The sequence below is a fragment of the Sorex araneus genome, chromosome 5 (assembly GCF_027595985.1).
Source record: "Sorex araneus isolate mSorAra2 chromosome 5, mSorAra2.pri, whole genome shotgun sequence".
NCBI lineage: Eukaryota > Metazoa > Chordata > Mammalia > Eulipotyphla > Soricidae > Sorex > Sorex araneus.
In genome coordinates this window covers 130,398,331-130,414,015 of record NC_073306.1, presented here as the reverse complement: position 1 = coordinate 130,414,015, position 15,685 = coordinate 130,398,331, and the positions used below count along the sequence as shown (strand labels likewise).

The 15,685-nt window shown below is 54.1% G+C and overlaps 1 protein-coding gene across 1 annotated transcript in view; it reads right to left on the bottom strand.

Moving 5' to 3' along the window:
- Positions 1-15,388, bottom strand: part of EYA2 (EYA transcriptional coactivator and phosphatase 2) — a 208,295-nt gene extending 192,907 nt beyond the window's left edge. The window contains exon 1 of the mRNA XM_055140851.1: positions 15,269-15,388. The gene's annotated coding sequence lies outside the window, so the exon portion shown is untranslated. The remainder of the gene's footprint in view (positions 1-15,268) is intronic.
- Positions 15,389-15,685: the final 297 nt, after the last annotated feature.

Here is a 15,685-nt window from a genome sequence, read left to right as displayed (position 1 = left end):
TGGCTCTGCCCTCGGGAATTACTCCTGGCAGGGCTCAGGGGGACCATTTGGGATGCCAGGGATCCAACCCAGGTTGGCCGTGTGCAAGGAAAGCGCCCTCCCCGCTATGCCCTCGCCCCAGACAATGATGTTCGCTCTAGACGTGCCCCATGGACACCGGCTGGCAGCTGGATTCTGGCCAAGCCCTCCCTGACAACCAGCAGACCGCATCTCGCCTCTCTCCACCCACGGTCCTAGAATGTTCTTCCCCAGTCGCCAGCAGGGCTCCCTCTCACCTCCAGCCACTGGGGCCAGAGGCCTCCCCGCCCCAGACACTTTCCATCCACCTTCTCCACACCTTTGCCCTGGCTGGAATACCCCGACATTCATGGACACAGAGAGGGTTATTGGGGGGGTCATTCTTCACTTAACCGCAGTGCCAGGATGGGGGGGTAAATGGGGTAGTTTTGGTTGCTTTTGCTCTCTTACCATATTCCCCATCTCCAGAAAAGGGCCTGCTGGTGCTCAATAGGGAGGAAGGAGGGAGGGAGGGAGGGAGGGAAGGGGGAGAGGAGGGAAGAGGAAGGAAGGAATGAAGGAAGGAAGGAAGGAAGGAAGGAAGGAAGGAAGGAAGGAAGGAAGGAAGGAAGGAAGGAAGGAAGGAGGGAGGGAGGGAGGGAGGGAGGGGAAGGAGGGAGGAGGGAGGGAGGGAGGGAGGGAGGGAGGGAGGGAGGAAGGAAGGCAGGAAGGAAGAAAGGAAGGAAAGGAAGGAAGGAAGGAAGGAAGGAAGGAAGGAGGGAGGGAGGGAGGAAGGGAGGGAAGAAGGGAGGAAGGGAGGAAGGAAGGGAGGGATGAAGGGAGGGATGAAGGGAGGTATGAAGGGAGAAAGGGAGGAAGGAAGGAAGGAAGGAAGGAAGGAAGGAAGGAAGGAAGGAAGGAAGGAAGGAAGGAAGAAGGAGGGAGGGAGGGAGGGAGGGAGGGAGGGAGGAAGGAAGGAAGGAAGGAAGGAAGGAAGGAAGGAAGGAAGGAAGGAAGGAAGGAGGAGGGAGGGAAGGCAGGAAGGCAGGAAGGAAGGAAGGAAGGAAGGAAGGAAGGAAGGAAGGAAGGAAGGAAGGAAGGAAGGAAGGAAGGAAGGAAGGAAGGAGGAGGGAAGGAAGGAGGGAGGGAGGGAGGAAGGGAGGGAGGAAGGGAGGAAGGGAGGGAAGAAGGGAGGAAGGGAGGAAGGAAGAGAGGGATGAAGGGAGGTATGAAGGGAGAAAGGGAGGAAAGAAGGAAGGAAGGAAGGAAGGAAGGAAGGAAGGAAGGAAGGAAGGAAGGAAGGAAGGAAGGAAGGAAGAAGGAGGGAGGGAGGGAAGGCAGGAAGGAAGGAGGGAGGAGGGAAGGAAGGAGGGAAGAAAGGAGGGAGGGAGGGAGGAGGAAGGGAGGAAGGGAGGGAGGAAGGGAGGAAGGGAGGAAGGAAGGAGGAGGGAGGGAAGACAGGAAGGCAGGAAGGCAGGAAGGCAGGAAGGAAGGGAAGGAAGGAAGGAAGGAAGGAAAGGAAGGCAGGCAGGAAGGAAGGAAGGAAGGAAGGAAGGAAGGAAGGAAGGAAGGAAGGAAGGAAGGAAGGAAGGAAGGAAGGAAGGAGGGAGGGAGGGAGAAACAGAAGGGGAGAGGGAAGGAGGGGAGGGAAAGGAGGGAGGGAGGGGTCATCAAGGACCCCAAACTAGGCAGGTCTGTGAAAAGACATTTTCCCCAGCAGAAGGTAGGGAAACCCTGAAGCCAGATGCAGGGGAGATGGCAGGTGCTGAGGCGAGAGTGTGGGTTTCTGTGGAGTTCTTCTCTGTCTCAGGTCAGGACCCCCAAAGTCCTAGGTTCTCTGGACAATGTGGGAATTCTCTTGATCCCTCACAGCCATTTCACTGAAGGACTTTTCTATTTCCGACGAAGAAGGTAAGGCACAGAGAAGCTACGCGACTTGCTCAAGGTCACACCGAAAGCAAGGGACCACCATAAAATAAATTAAACTTCCTCTTGGGCTTTGGACTGGACAGTTACTTAGTTACAGGGAGCCAGAGAGAGGGATAAAGGGAACCGAGTTAATCAGGGCTGCAAGTTTTCAGCCTTTTCAAGGAGATTCTCTGTCATGTCCTAGCTTCAGACCCAGCAGAATGCAGTGGGAAGGCCAAGGTGGCCCCGGCTGGAATCTGGCACCTGCAGCAACCCCGCCTGGGACGCTTCTCCTGTGTTCAGTGAACCGCAGTGCTCCGAGCAGACCAACATCTGTGTGTCCGTCTGCGGCAGAGGGAAGGATACACAGCTGGCCGCGGGACTCGGTCTTCACAGACTGAGTCTTCCAGAATCCGTCAACCCCAAGACTGGAGCTCGTGGGATAGCAGGAAGGGCTGCCGGGAGCAGCCAAGCACTCTCGCTTTCACCCTGTGAGCACTGCGGGGGGGGCACCGCAGGAGCACCACTCCAAAGTTGGGTGAGGGTGGCGAGCCCTCCTTTGGTTTGGGGTGCACGATTGATGAATCCTACAGTGAGGCATGTGCCCGCTCCCCGGGTTCCTGTCCAGCATCACACAGCAGGCTGGAAGGGCCGGGGAGGTCTTTCCTCCTTCCTTCCTTCCTTCCTTCCTTCCTTCCTTCCTTCCTTCCTTCCTTCCTTCCTTCCTTCCTTCCTTCCTTCCTTCCTCCCTCCCTCCCTCCCTCCCTCCCTTCCTCCCTCTCTTTTCTTGTTCTTTCTTGCTCTTTCTTTCTTTCTTTCTTTCTTTCTTTCTTTCTTTCTTTCTTTCTTTCTTTCTTTCTTTCTTTCTTTCTTTCTTTCTTTCTCTTTTTGGGCCAAACCCAGAAGTGCTCAGGGGTTACTCCTGGCTCTGTATCTCTGTATACAGGGATTACTCCTGACTGTGCTTGGGAACCATCTGGGATGTGGAGGCTCGAACCCAGGTCAGCTGCGTGCAAGGCAAACACCCTACCTGCTGTGCTATCACTTTTCTCAAAGGCTTCTCCAACACCATGTTGGCCTCCAATTGAGACTCTGATTGGGCCACAACGTCCCCATTGAGGCTGGGGTTTAAATTGGGGTTATGAAAATTTGGTCCGAGCCCAAAGTCTGGCTTTAATAGAATATTTTTAATTTTGTCTAATGAATTATTATGTTAAATCTAGCCATTTTAAAAGGTGTTCTTTTTATTTTCTTTTTATTTTCAAATTAAATTCGACTCGTGTTCAGTGCTTTCCTGGAGTCGGGGAGGAGTGGAACAAAAAGTGGGGCATTAATCGTACAAGCTCCCATTTATTGAGCACTTATTATGTGCCAAATACCCTGTCCAGGGCTTGATGCGCGTCCCCTCTTTAGCCCTGATGAGCCCCAAGGAACTTCCCTGTCCCACCTCTGCAGGGGCCCGGGGATCCTGTCAGCAGCCAAGGGGGCATCTGAAGTATGTGGCAGATGCCAGGTCAGACCTGTCTCTTCCAAGTTCAAGGCCTGTGCTGGTAACCACACTAAGAGCTTCTCGGTACTGGGAACAACTCAGCCGACAGACTGCTTAGGCACCTGGTGCAGTTCCTGATGGCCCCCGGGACAATCACCGCAGCCGACACACAAACAATGCCACTTCCACTCATTAAGAGGGAATCATTTTTGAACCTTCACAGCCATTCCCCAACCCCTGCCCAGGAAAAAAAAAACAACATCAACCTACTGAAGAATCCCACTCTCTAAACACCTTGCTCCCTGCGGACGGCAGGCAACCCCCCCACGCGTGCTGCCTCCTTGGACGCTTCCCAGTGGCTCCTTGGCCCGACGCTGGCGGTTACTGTTAGCATTACGCCTATTTTACAGCAGGAAAACTGAGACCCCGAGAGCAGTTCATTTGGCTCTGGGCTCTGTGGCTTATTTGGAATATTACCAAGTCATGCTCTCGACCACGTGCCATTGCAAACATTATTTTTTCATAAAACTTTTATTGATGTACCCTGGGCTTCCAAAACGATGTAAGTCGGAGGGGTTCAGTTTCACGACCCGAAATGTGTGGACACCTCACCGGGCGTGCCACATTTCGGTGCCAGGCAAACTGTCAAGCGGGTCCCTCTGCCCCCACCCCCGCTCGCTGCCCTCCCTTCCCTCGGGGAACCACCATCATCATCGCAGAGCTGGGGGAGTTATTTCAGCGGCAAACGCTTCCTACTTACTAAGTCCAGCTCCACCGCCTGTCTCCGAGGAAGAGGCCGTGATGCTTGCCCTGCTCAACAGAGTACAGAGCACTCTGTCGTTCCACCAGGGAAGAAACTGAGGCACAGAAGTGTCTGCTAAACCTGTCCCAAGTGAGGTCAACTGAGCAGAGACTCGAACCCATGCTGGCCAGCTCCTGGATTCCTGCTCTGAGTCAAGAGGTACCTTAGCCTGAACCAAGACTTCCATTCAGGAAATCTTTAGCCGCCCCCACGCCCCCCACAAACTGTCCCTCACACTCTTTTGTTGTTGTTGTTGTTTGTTTTTGTTTGTTTGTTTTTTGCTTTTGGGGTCACACCCAGCAATGCACAGGGGTTACTCCTGGCTCTGCACTCAGGAATTACTCCTGGCGGTGCTCGGGAGACCATATGGGATGCTGGGACTCGAACCCGGGTCGGCTGCGTGCAAGGCAAACACCCTACCCATTGTGCTATCACTCTTGTGTGTGTGTGTGTGTGTGTGTGTTTGCTTATTGGGGGGAACCGCACCCAATGATGCTCATCATCCCAGCTCTGTGCTCCGGGTTTGCTCCGGCCGGTGCTGGGGACTCGACTGCCGGGGGCTGTTGAACCCGGGCCTCCCACCCACAGAGGCTGCGCTTTTGCCAGGATCTCCCACCCCCGCCCCCTCGCACTTGTCTGGGATCTGCACGAGCAGGAAAAGGCGCGACCCCCGGGCGTCCCTGCACTGCTCTTTCGGGGGCTGGGGGGTCTCGGGGCGGGGCTGAGCGCCAGAGCATCCACTGCGCATGTGTGAGTTCCCGCGGCCACCCCTGGTCCCCGGGAGAAAAGAAAATACTTTCTCCATCCTGCCGCTTGGACAGTGGGAAGCGCAAGAATCCAAACCACTGCCCCGCGGAGCTCCGGGCAGGGAGAGACCGTGCCGTGCTGGGAAGGACACGCTCGGGACGCCGGTCCCAGGGCGCCAGAGCCACCGGACACGTGGTCACCTGCCTAGGACCCAGCTCAGACCCTGCTGCCGGCTGTCTTAGAGACACGCCCCCTGCAGGGGGTCGGGCCCAGAGAAGGCACCCCAGCGATGGCAGGCCGGGGGACCAGACCAGGACAAGCCCCAGGCATGTCTCTGCCAGTATTTGTTTTGTCACATGGGGACAGCTCAAGAGTGAGCCGGCTTTTTCCACGAAAAAGCTGAGGAGGGCTGGAGAGAGAGCCCGGCGGTCCAGGCGCTCACCTGACATGCAGCAGACATGCCAGTCCCTGGTACTGCATGCAGCTCTAGAGTGACCCCCGAGCACAGAGCCAAGAATCAGCCCTGGCGCGGCCCTCCCGCGCCAAGCATCCACCCCCGCAAAGAGCCAGTGAAATCTCTGCGGGTCAGGCATGCTCAGTAGAAACACATACACACACACACACACACACACACACACACACGCGCGCGCGCGCGCGCGCGCGCGCGCGCGCGCGCGTGCAAGGGTTGGCGAGATAGTACCAGGGGGAAGCGCTTGCCTGTCATGCAGCTGACCCAGTTCAAACCCATCTGGTCCCTCCATGCATTGCCAGGACTGATTCCTGAGTGCAGAGCCAGGAGTAGCCCCTGAGCACTGCTGGGTGTGGCCTCCCCTTTATCTCCCCAAAAAATGAAAACCAAAAACCCAGATTAGGGCTACATGCAGCGCTACAGCCACTGTTTCAAGGCTTTTCCACTTCCGAACCTCCATGATTTCCTGCGAGGACGGAGGGAAGAGTCTGTGAGGATCAGCAGGTGTGTCTGGTTCCAGGGCTCGCACAGGGCACCCCACAATCAGCCACGTCTCCAGGGGAAAGGAAGGGGGGCTGGCTTTACAGTCTAGCGGGCCAGCACCGCCAGGGAGAGAAAGGGCAGCTCTTGGCACACTCGGGGGGCCGGGTTAGAGCGAGAGGTGCTTAGAAATCAGAACTGATTCCCATCTGGCTCTGAGCCATCGATGGAGTCCTCGGCCAGTGACTTCACCGCCCTGAGATTCCATTTTCACATCCACAAAACAATGATGATGATGATAGATAGATAGATAGATAGATAGATAGATAGATAGATAGATAGACAGACAGACAGCATATTGCATGGAAACTTACTTGGGGTCAAAAATAAGTGCTGACGCAGCGGGTAGGGCGTTTGCCTTGCACTCGGCCAACCCGGGTTCGATCCCCAGCATCCCATACGGTCCCCCGAGCACCGCCAGGAGTGATTCCTGAGTGCAAAGCCAGGAGTAACCTCTGAACATCGCCAGGTGTGACCCAAAAAAGCAAAAAAAAAAAAAGTGCAGACTGAGCACTGTGTCTGGGCACGGTGAATGTTCAACAGGGAGAGACCACTGTTTGCTTCTTTGGGGACGACACCCAGTGGTGTTCAGGGGCTCTCCCCATGTTTGGGGAACACTCCTGGTGGAGTTTGGCGGATGACGTGGTGCTGGGGGTCCAAGCCGGGGCTCCTACATGCAACACGTGTGCTCCTGCAGCTCAGGGCTCTCTCACTGGGTATTCCCAAACAGCTGTGTGTTTCCAAGGACAAAAAAAAGTCCAAAGAACCAATAAAAAAAGAAAAAGAAAAAAAAAAAAGAAAAGGAAAACCCACAAAGACATTGCAGCTAAGTCACTGAAAAGGCAGCATTTGCCAAACCCACTTCACAGACGCTCTAGCAAGACCTCAGCAGAGACCCGGGTACTGGAAAAGTCTCACTCTCCGCTCCATCCCATCTGAGCCCCCAAATCTCTGCCCTCACTCCCTCATCGAAACGCTGTGCTGAAGCCAGGCTCTCCCGAGCACTCCTGTCACTTTCTTGTGGGTTCAGAGAATGTGGAGCCTCCCTGGATACCTCAGCCATGCGCGGGGGGGTGAAGGCATGCTTGCTCCCTCCCCCGCCCCGGCAGGCAGCCTTGGCTTCTACAGGGAATGTGGTCTGCTCAGGAGCTGGGGGCTGGCTGCAGCCCCCGGGGGAGGCATCTCCTTGGCTCCCCTCCTCTTCTTGGCTGGATGGGGGCAAAATGCTGCGTTGAGAGTCAAGACCAGCAGCAAGGCACAGCTTGCTCTGCCACGTGAGTGGGAGCATCACCTTGGCTGTGCTTGTCCCACAAAAGGCAGAAACCTGTGTCTCACCCCCACCCCCACCCCAGTGCCCCCTCCCCACCCCATACCCACTTCCGGGAGGAGCACTGCTTCCACCGCTTCACAATCAAGAAGGGAAGTCTGACCCTCGCTGGAGTACAAATGCTTCTAGAATAGCCTGAAACTACAAGTTCCCCATGGGGGCAAATAATACACCCCCACAACACTCAGGAGCGGAAAAAAATCTCTGTCTGCACCAACACCCCTTTCTCGCTCTCCTAAATGGAAGTTTTTCTCCCCGTATGGAATTTCTGTCAGCACCCGGGTAAGGTATCGGATTCTGGGTGACAGTGGCCTCTCCGTCTGTCCCGGGACAGTCCAGGCGGGGAATCAATTGCTACCTTAGCCAAAAGAGTCACACCCGACAGGGATTCGAGGATTAAGGGACCAGAAGGCAGACAGGCACCTAGGGATGCGCCAGCTTCTGCCTGTGTGAACCCCAGGACATCACCTACTTCAGAGCAAAGCGGTAGCTTCAGAACCAGCTTGTTCTCCAGAACAGCAAGAAGGAAGGGGATATGGGAATTCTGCCTCTCCCATCTCCCGCTATGCCCTGAGCCACCTCAATCCAAAAATCGAGATCTAAACTGAGATTGTTCCTCCGAGCTTCCTGCTTTCTGCGCCCACTTCGGCACTGGAGTAGGTAGGAATTCAGACTTGGCCGAGGAAAGAGCTGGCGGTTTTCGGCCTGTTTTGGTGACCTTCATCGGGCTTATTTATGCACTTCAAGCTCATGACCTAATCCGTGCTGGTTTGGCTTCTCTTCTCATAATTGCAGCCTGTAAAAAGCTTTTCAGAATTCCCTGTGTTTTCTTATTTTGGGTCAAGAAAATAAAATCGATATCTAAGTGAGCTTAAAAAAAAAAAAGGGCCTGTACCATCGAAAACGTTGGAATGTTTCCCCTAGAACTAAAAAAAAAAAAAAAAAAAAAAAAAACCACTATCTTTCCAAGTCTCAGAGATCATCAAAGCAAAGAGAAGCGTTTGCCATTCTGAAGGTGAGAACTCTGGGAACAGCCTATGTGAGGATTAGCTAAGAGGGACTTTTTGACATCAGTCAAACAATGATATTTAAAACTCACATTAAAGCAATTACCATGTGGAATTTTTCCGTGTTTTTCCCATTTCTTAAACAGAAGTGTATATGTTTTCAACATAGTTTCTCGCTGTAATTTTCTTTCTTGGCAAACCCACATCTTACCATGAAACCCAAAGTATGCGTGTTACACAGACAATAATGGTCGAAACAGACTAGGCTGAGTCTGGAAGGATTTTTCTTTACAAAATTAAAATGGCTCTTGGCTAATACACTGTACGTTTCAGTTTGAAAGGACGCTTCTGGAGAGATGAGTAAAAGAGCCAGGGGGAACGGACAGATGCCACTGACCTGAGCAACAAAAGTAGCTGGATCTGGGACCCCGGGAGAAAGAGTGCAGTTGATAAGGCGCTTGCCTTACACACCGCCAACCCGGGTTTGATCCCCAGCACCACACAGGGTCCCCCTGGAACGCCACCAGGTATGATCGCTGAGCACCAAACCAGGAGTAAGCCCCTGAGCACCACTGAGTATGGGTGAACCCGCCCCCTTGCTACATACACACACACACACACACACACACACACACACACACAGCCGTTATTATCTCTCTATTGGATGCTTTAGTTTCTCATCAGATGGTGGTGGGGGAAATAAATTGCTTGTTTAAAAAATTGCTTGTTTAAAAATTTTTTTCTTGGGGCTGGAGCGATAGCACAGTGGGTAGGGCGTTTGCCTTGCACGCGGCTGACCCGGGTTCAAATCCCAGCATCCCATATGGTCCCCTGAGCACTGCCAGGAGTAATTTCTGAGTGCAGAGCCAGGAATAACCCCTGTGCATCGCCAGGTGTGACCCAAAAAGCAAAAAAAAAAAAAAAAGAAAAATTTTTCTTTCACTTCACAGAGTTGTCAATTCACCTCCGAACAACGATGAGGAGATAAGTAGGGGTCAAGTACATCTGGGAATGCAGATTTTTAACATGGCACTTTACGCATGGCTCCAAAGTGGGAGTGGAGGGTGGAGGAGGGTCTGGGGGTGCAGGGGCGGGGGGCTGGCCGGGAATTCAACACCGTCGAAATCACTTGCATTTTTCCACGCTATTGACACAACACTTCGTGCCACATGACAAAGTCATTTCCAGCCTCTCTGAAATACTGGGTTCGCTTTGAGACAATGTTTCAATTGGCGTTTGCAGACCAAGACAGTTGGCCACGGGCAGATTTCTCAACACTGGGATCGAAGCTCGTCTCAGTTCCTGCCGACGACAAGCAGCAGCTACCTTGGCACCCCGCCCCCCCCCCCCCACTCCTCGGAGCATCAGCCATGGCGGCGAAGTCACCATTTCCCTGAGACCAAGTCATCTATCCTGGCAGGCGGTGTCCCCATTCGGGGGGGGGGCACCGAACCCCCACTGACCCCCAGCCCTGCCGCCCCCAGATTCAGACAACTGCTGGCCTCCTTAATCATTCAAAGTGGCAAAGATAAATCGTTCCAGTTACCTGACTCTTGGGACCACCTGTTCCGAATTATTCTTCCGTCTCCGAATGTTTATAATCTAGACCTCCAACGTCCCACCCCACCACGCTCGCCGGCTGGCCGGCCACGGCAGCAGCGCGGGGCCTCCCGACGGCTGCGAAACTTACTGACTCTTTTGAGGAACGGAATGCGGGCCATTAGTATGGCAGGAACAAATCAAATTAGCTGTTGTAAATAAACCTTCCCCCCCCCCCACACACACACACAGAAACTGCTACGGTGCGTGACTCACCCAGGCTGCCGTCTGCACCTCCGGAGGCTTATAATATGATTTTTCCTCCCCAAACTGTCTCCTAAGGCTGTGTGGACCAACGATGGCCAAAGCCCTCTGCATGAATTCACAGCCCTGCTGTGCCCTGTGCACCAAAAGCTGTCCCAAGCCAAGGTCTCGCTCTAGAGGGAACGACAGCAGAACATCTTCCGGCCAAGGTTTCACCCGGAAAAGGCACCGTTAGCAGGGGCCTGGGGAGACCTGGAGTCCGTTTTCCCTGGCTTCACGCCTCTTCTGAGCCCTTCACCTTGAAACCAGTTTCCTTGATAGTCAAGCTGAGACGACAATGAGGAGGAGGGTCATAACCTCGAAGCTAAGTAGCCCTGCCTCAGTGAGAACTCCCGCCTAAAATCAACATTTAAGGGGCCCCACGGAGGGTTCAGGGCAATCACTCAAGGCGGTGCAGCTCCAAGGTTCCGAATCACAAACCCAAAGAGAGGCGGGCGGCAGTGCCCTGGGGGGCCCCGGTGCCACAACAAAGCGAGCGACCCTCACCGAGTGTGCCTCGACCCGGTGTGTGAGAACAGAGGCCCGGGACACGTGAGCCCTGACGCTGGAGACCAAGAAACACGACAGGAAGCGGCAGCCGGTCTGCCGGACCCCACGGGCACGCCCGGCAGACAGGCGCTCAGCGGGCGGGAGCTCTTCCCTTTCTCTTTTCTGCTCTTGGGTCACACCCCGCAGTGCTCAGGGGTCGCTCCTGACTCGGGAGACGGTATGGGGTACCGGGGATGGAACCCGGGCCGGCGGTGTGCAAGGCAAGCGTCCTTCCCGCTGTACTCTGGCTCCAGCCCTGAGTGGCCGCTCTTCCCACCGCCCTGCCCTGAGCAGACCCAAGGAGAGAGAGTGCCGGGAGAGGAAGGGGGGGATGAGAGAGAAACAGAGAGAAAAGAAAGGGAAAGTAGCAAGTATGGAGAGTAAGTGTCCCTGCCCGAGGCCTCCTTCCTTGGTCCTCTTTCCCCCAAACCTCCCCAGCTTGAAATCCACAGGAAGCCCCTGCTTGTGGCCGCTGGTTCCCTCCCAGAGGCAGGGAGATCTCAGCCAGCCACCCCTGGGGCCTGTCGCCGCCGGCCTGAGGGGCTGTTTCTCCTGGGATGAGAGGGGCTGGTCAGACACCCGGCCTTCCTCTCACCAGAGCCCTCCTCTGGGTCTGTGTGTTCGGACTATTTGAAATGCCACCAGCTGGGCGGGTGTGTGTGCGTGTGCATGCATGTGCGTGCATGTGTGTGTATGTGTATATACGTATATATGTGTTTATGAGTGTATGTATGTGTGTATGTATGTGTGTATGTGTTTATGTGTGTATGTATGTATATGTGTGTATGTGTTAATGTGTATGTGTGTATGTATGTATATATGTATGTTTATGTGTTTATGTGTGTTTGTATGTGTATGTATGTATGTTTATGTGTGTATGTATATGTGTATGTATGTGTTTATGTGTGTATGCGTGCATGTATGTGTTTATGTGTATATGTATGTTTGTGTATATGTATGCATGTGTTTATGTGTGTATGCATGTGTGTATGTATGTGTTTATGTGTGTATGTATGTTTGTGTGTGCATATGTATATGTGTGCATGTGTTTATGTGTGTATGTATGTTTATGTGTGTATGTGTATGTATGTATGTGTTTATGTGTGTATGTATGTTTGTGTGTGCATATGTATATGTGTGCATGTGTTTATGTGTGTATGTATGTTTATGTGTGTATGTGTATGTATGTGTGTATGTAATTATGTGAGTGTGTATGTGTGTGTATGTGTTTGTGTGTGTGTGGTAGGGAAGGTGGGGTACTGGGACTGGCAGGGGGCACAGGGAAGGGCTGGCGAGCAAGGCATTATGGGAGTGTTTGGTGTTTCCTGTCAACAGGCTGGATTTCCTCAGCTCTGGGCGTAGCTCTCCACAGTCTCCTTCGGCGGGGAGTCCACCAGCTCCTGCCCCGAGCAGAACCCTTCCTCTGCCCCCACAACCCAGGGCAGGCCGCAGTCAGGTCCCACCTCTGGGGCCGAGGGAGGAAGCAGCGCTTCGGCGCCACACATGCAGCCAGCGGGGCGGGCTCACAGGTAGACAAATCCCCCTTTCTGGGAACACAGCAACAAACAACAACAACCCCAGGGTTGAGCAACTCCTGCTCCCCAGGGAATTCCTGTCAGGCCAGAGAACCAAGAATGTTGAGCGAGTCCAGCTGAGAAATGTCCAGGTGAGGGGACCCCTTCCCACCCCCCACGCCCGCCCTCATGCTCCAACACTGCACCCCTCAGGCCGGAGAACCCTCCCTCCTTCCAGAGAAGCTTTTCTTTCTCACCCAAGCGTCTCCTCAGTTAGGCTCTGTGCCCAGCAAGAACAGCCATGGCAACTCCCAGCTCGGCCCTGAGAGACGAGAATGTGCGATGCCTGCTGGGGTGCTCGGGGCCGGACAAATGCATAAACAAGACCTCCACATTCCCGTCCATCTCCCGCCAGCCGGAGAGGTGATCTGTCAGGAGCGGCTGGGAAGCCCACGTAGGCACCCTCAGGCCTGCGATTTTTATTATACAAGGAGTTTATGGCTGGCCTAATTAGTTTCAAACTGGGCATTCCAGCGGAGGGCACCTCCAAACAGCTGGTGGGAGAAAAGGGGACAGTCCCTCCTTCCTCCACACCGGGCCGCAGCGGTTTGGTCTCTTTTGCCCCATTCAAGTTATCTTTGGAAAAGTTCACCGAAAAAAAAAAAAAAGAAGGAGACAACATTTCTTTTCCCTGGCGGGCAAGGAGGTGTTGTGTCATAGGGGAACCCAACACGTCTCTAAGTGGTCTTTTCTGGGCTTAATATCCTCTGTCACAAAGGACCCGGGGCTGGCTTGCTCTGCTCTCGGCAAACTAATTCAAAATGGGCTTCACCGCCTGCAGAGTCCGTGCACGGAGACCTCCACATTCTCTCCCAGCAGCGAGCGTTTTATCAATTTATCCGTCTGGGACACGGTTTGCAATCTCTTCTAGGCAATTTAAAGCAGAAGTAACGCCACATATTGGAGACAGCGTGTCTTGGGCGTTTTTTTGCCAAATGGTAATCCTATAACAAGACAACAAATCCTATCTCTTTACGAAGTATTTAATACTCACACAAAGGGCATTAAAAATCAAAAGATCCTAAAACACAACTGCTGAAAACATCTGGATATCTTTTATCATGTCTTTTAAATCACAAAGTATTTGGGCTACACTTTTTTTTAAAAAATTGTATTTCCATTAGCTATTTAATATTCAGGAAGATACTGATGCATTTAGAGAGACAGATAGAGCCACTACATTAGGTGAACTGTTTCCAGCCGAAGGGAAAATGTCAAATCCTTTAAGATAAAATAGTCAATAACATGATGAAGCTAAAGTTATGAAGAGGAAGTAACCACTATCGATATGTTTGGACCTAGAAATTGCTTTTTTAAAAGTTCAGGCCCTTCCCGATTGAGCCGCACCGGTCAAAAATAGAAAAATTTTGAGTTTCCTCCAAAGGGCAGGAGTTTGGGGATATAACCACGATTTTATGCTTAGTCAAAAGCAAGACTCAAGTCGTTATGATCTATTCTAGAAATTATTGACGAACTTTTCCTACTCTGAGAGTACCAGGGGCAAGTACAGTTTAAAGGTGCTTCAGATACAAGGAGGGAAAAAGAGAGGGAAGGAAAATTTCTTGGGTAAAGCTTCCCCCAACTTATCTTTCTCAGTTTGTTTTGCTTTTTGCTTGTAAGGTCTCTCTCTCTCTTTCTCTCTCTCCCTCTCTCTTTTTCTCTCTTTCTCTCTGTATGTATGTCATTTTTTCTCTCTTTCTTGCTCTCTCTTCAAATGGGCTGGAGGGCAAGTCACCGCAACTACAGTTAGATCAGTGTAGAGGCTGGTGGGGGAGAAAGCACTCAGGCAGACAGGAGCCCCTGGCACGAACAGATTTGATTCGAAATGCCGTGTTGACTGTTTATGATTTCCTTTGCGCTCCCTATCTCAAACATAATTCAGCCCTCAAATTCTTACCTGATGTTTGCAAACCACCCTGCCTCCCCCTGCTCTTGCACACAACCCTCTGGCTCTCCTCTGTTACAACCCCAGCATCTCGGGATTGAACCGGTGCTTTCTGTGGGGAATGATTTATACCCCAACACTACAAGGGGGGGGGAAGGGGAATTAAAGATTGTGGTGCATTTCGGGGGAAGGGGAAAGAAAGGAACACGGTTTCCATAAAAACGCAGCCTCCATCTGATTTCCTAAAAAAGGGGTTGTGGACGCCGAAGGTGCAGGCTCCCTGGCCTCACCCCTCAGGGCCAAAGCGCTACACTTTCAACAGCTGAGAAACGCGCATTGAACGCTTTGGGGTGCATGGATTCGCTTTCCACTCAAGCTTGTCTTGTATTCCTTGTAAACGACTTATTCGGGAGATGGGGGCAGGAAATAAACGGGAGAAGCCAGTACTGGTTGGTTTCCAAATCAGTGGGCAAAAAATAATAAAATAAGAGAAAGAAAAAAAGAAAGAAAGAAAAACCAAACAACCAAACAATTCCATTCTCCACGTTGTCCCGTGACAAAACCAAACATCCCTCTGATGTAAAGTTTTGCAACTCCTCGACTCTCCTCAGCTTCGGTTACGCGCGTCCTCGGGCGCCCGCGCGGGCGCAAAGTCCCGGGGCCCGGCCGGAGCTGGCGGAGCGCAGACGGACTTCACCAAAGAAATATGGCCAACACCGGGGCGGGGGGCTGCTCGGCGGGACCCGTGCCGGGACCCCCGAGCATCATGGACCCTGGGTCACCCCATCAACAGCGCCGAGGGCGTGCGTTTGTTTCCGGACAGGGGCGCTCCCGTCGGCGCGAACCACCCGGGCCATCGAACGAAGCGGACACGGAGCCCCCCAGCCGTGTCTACACAGCCCGCGCTCCATGCACTTGTCCCCGCGCGCGCCGGGCTGCCCAAGTGGAGCGCGGGGCCAGGCTCACGGGGTGGGGGTGGGGGAGTGGGGAAACTGAGGCCCGGAGCCGGGACTGGACTTTTCCGAGCTAGAACGGGACGGCGGCTCGTTTTGCCGCCGCCCTGGTGCCCGCGGCGCCCTGGCAGCCCCCGCGCGTCCGCCCCCAGCGACGACCCCCGGCGGACGGTACTCACCGCGCGCGGTGGAGACGGCGGCCCCGGGGCGGCCGGGCGCGGATCCGACGCTGCTGCCGCCGCGCCGCCTGCGCGGGCAGGACCGGCCCCTTCCCCTCCCTCGGCCCGGCCCTCCCTCTGCCCCCGCCCGGTCCCCGCGCCGCTGCGTGGGCGCGTGGGGGCGCCGAGGCGCGGCGCTGCGGGGCGCGGGGCGCGGGGCGCGGGGCGCGCTGCTCTCTGCGCCGCAGCCGCTCGCAGCGCGCTCGCTCTGGCCCGTCCCGGCCTCCTCCCACCCGGCTCAGACACCCCGCACCGCCTCCCCTCTGCAACCCGGACCCGCGGGGCTGCCGGGAAGGGACGTCCACCCCTCCGCGCCACTCATTCATTCATTCACTCACTCACTCACTCACTCACTCACTCACTCACTCACTCACTCAC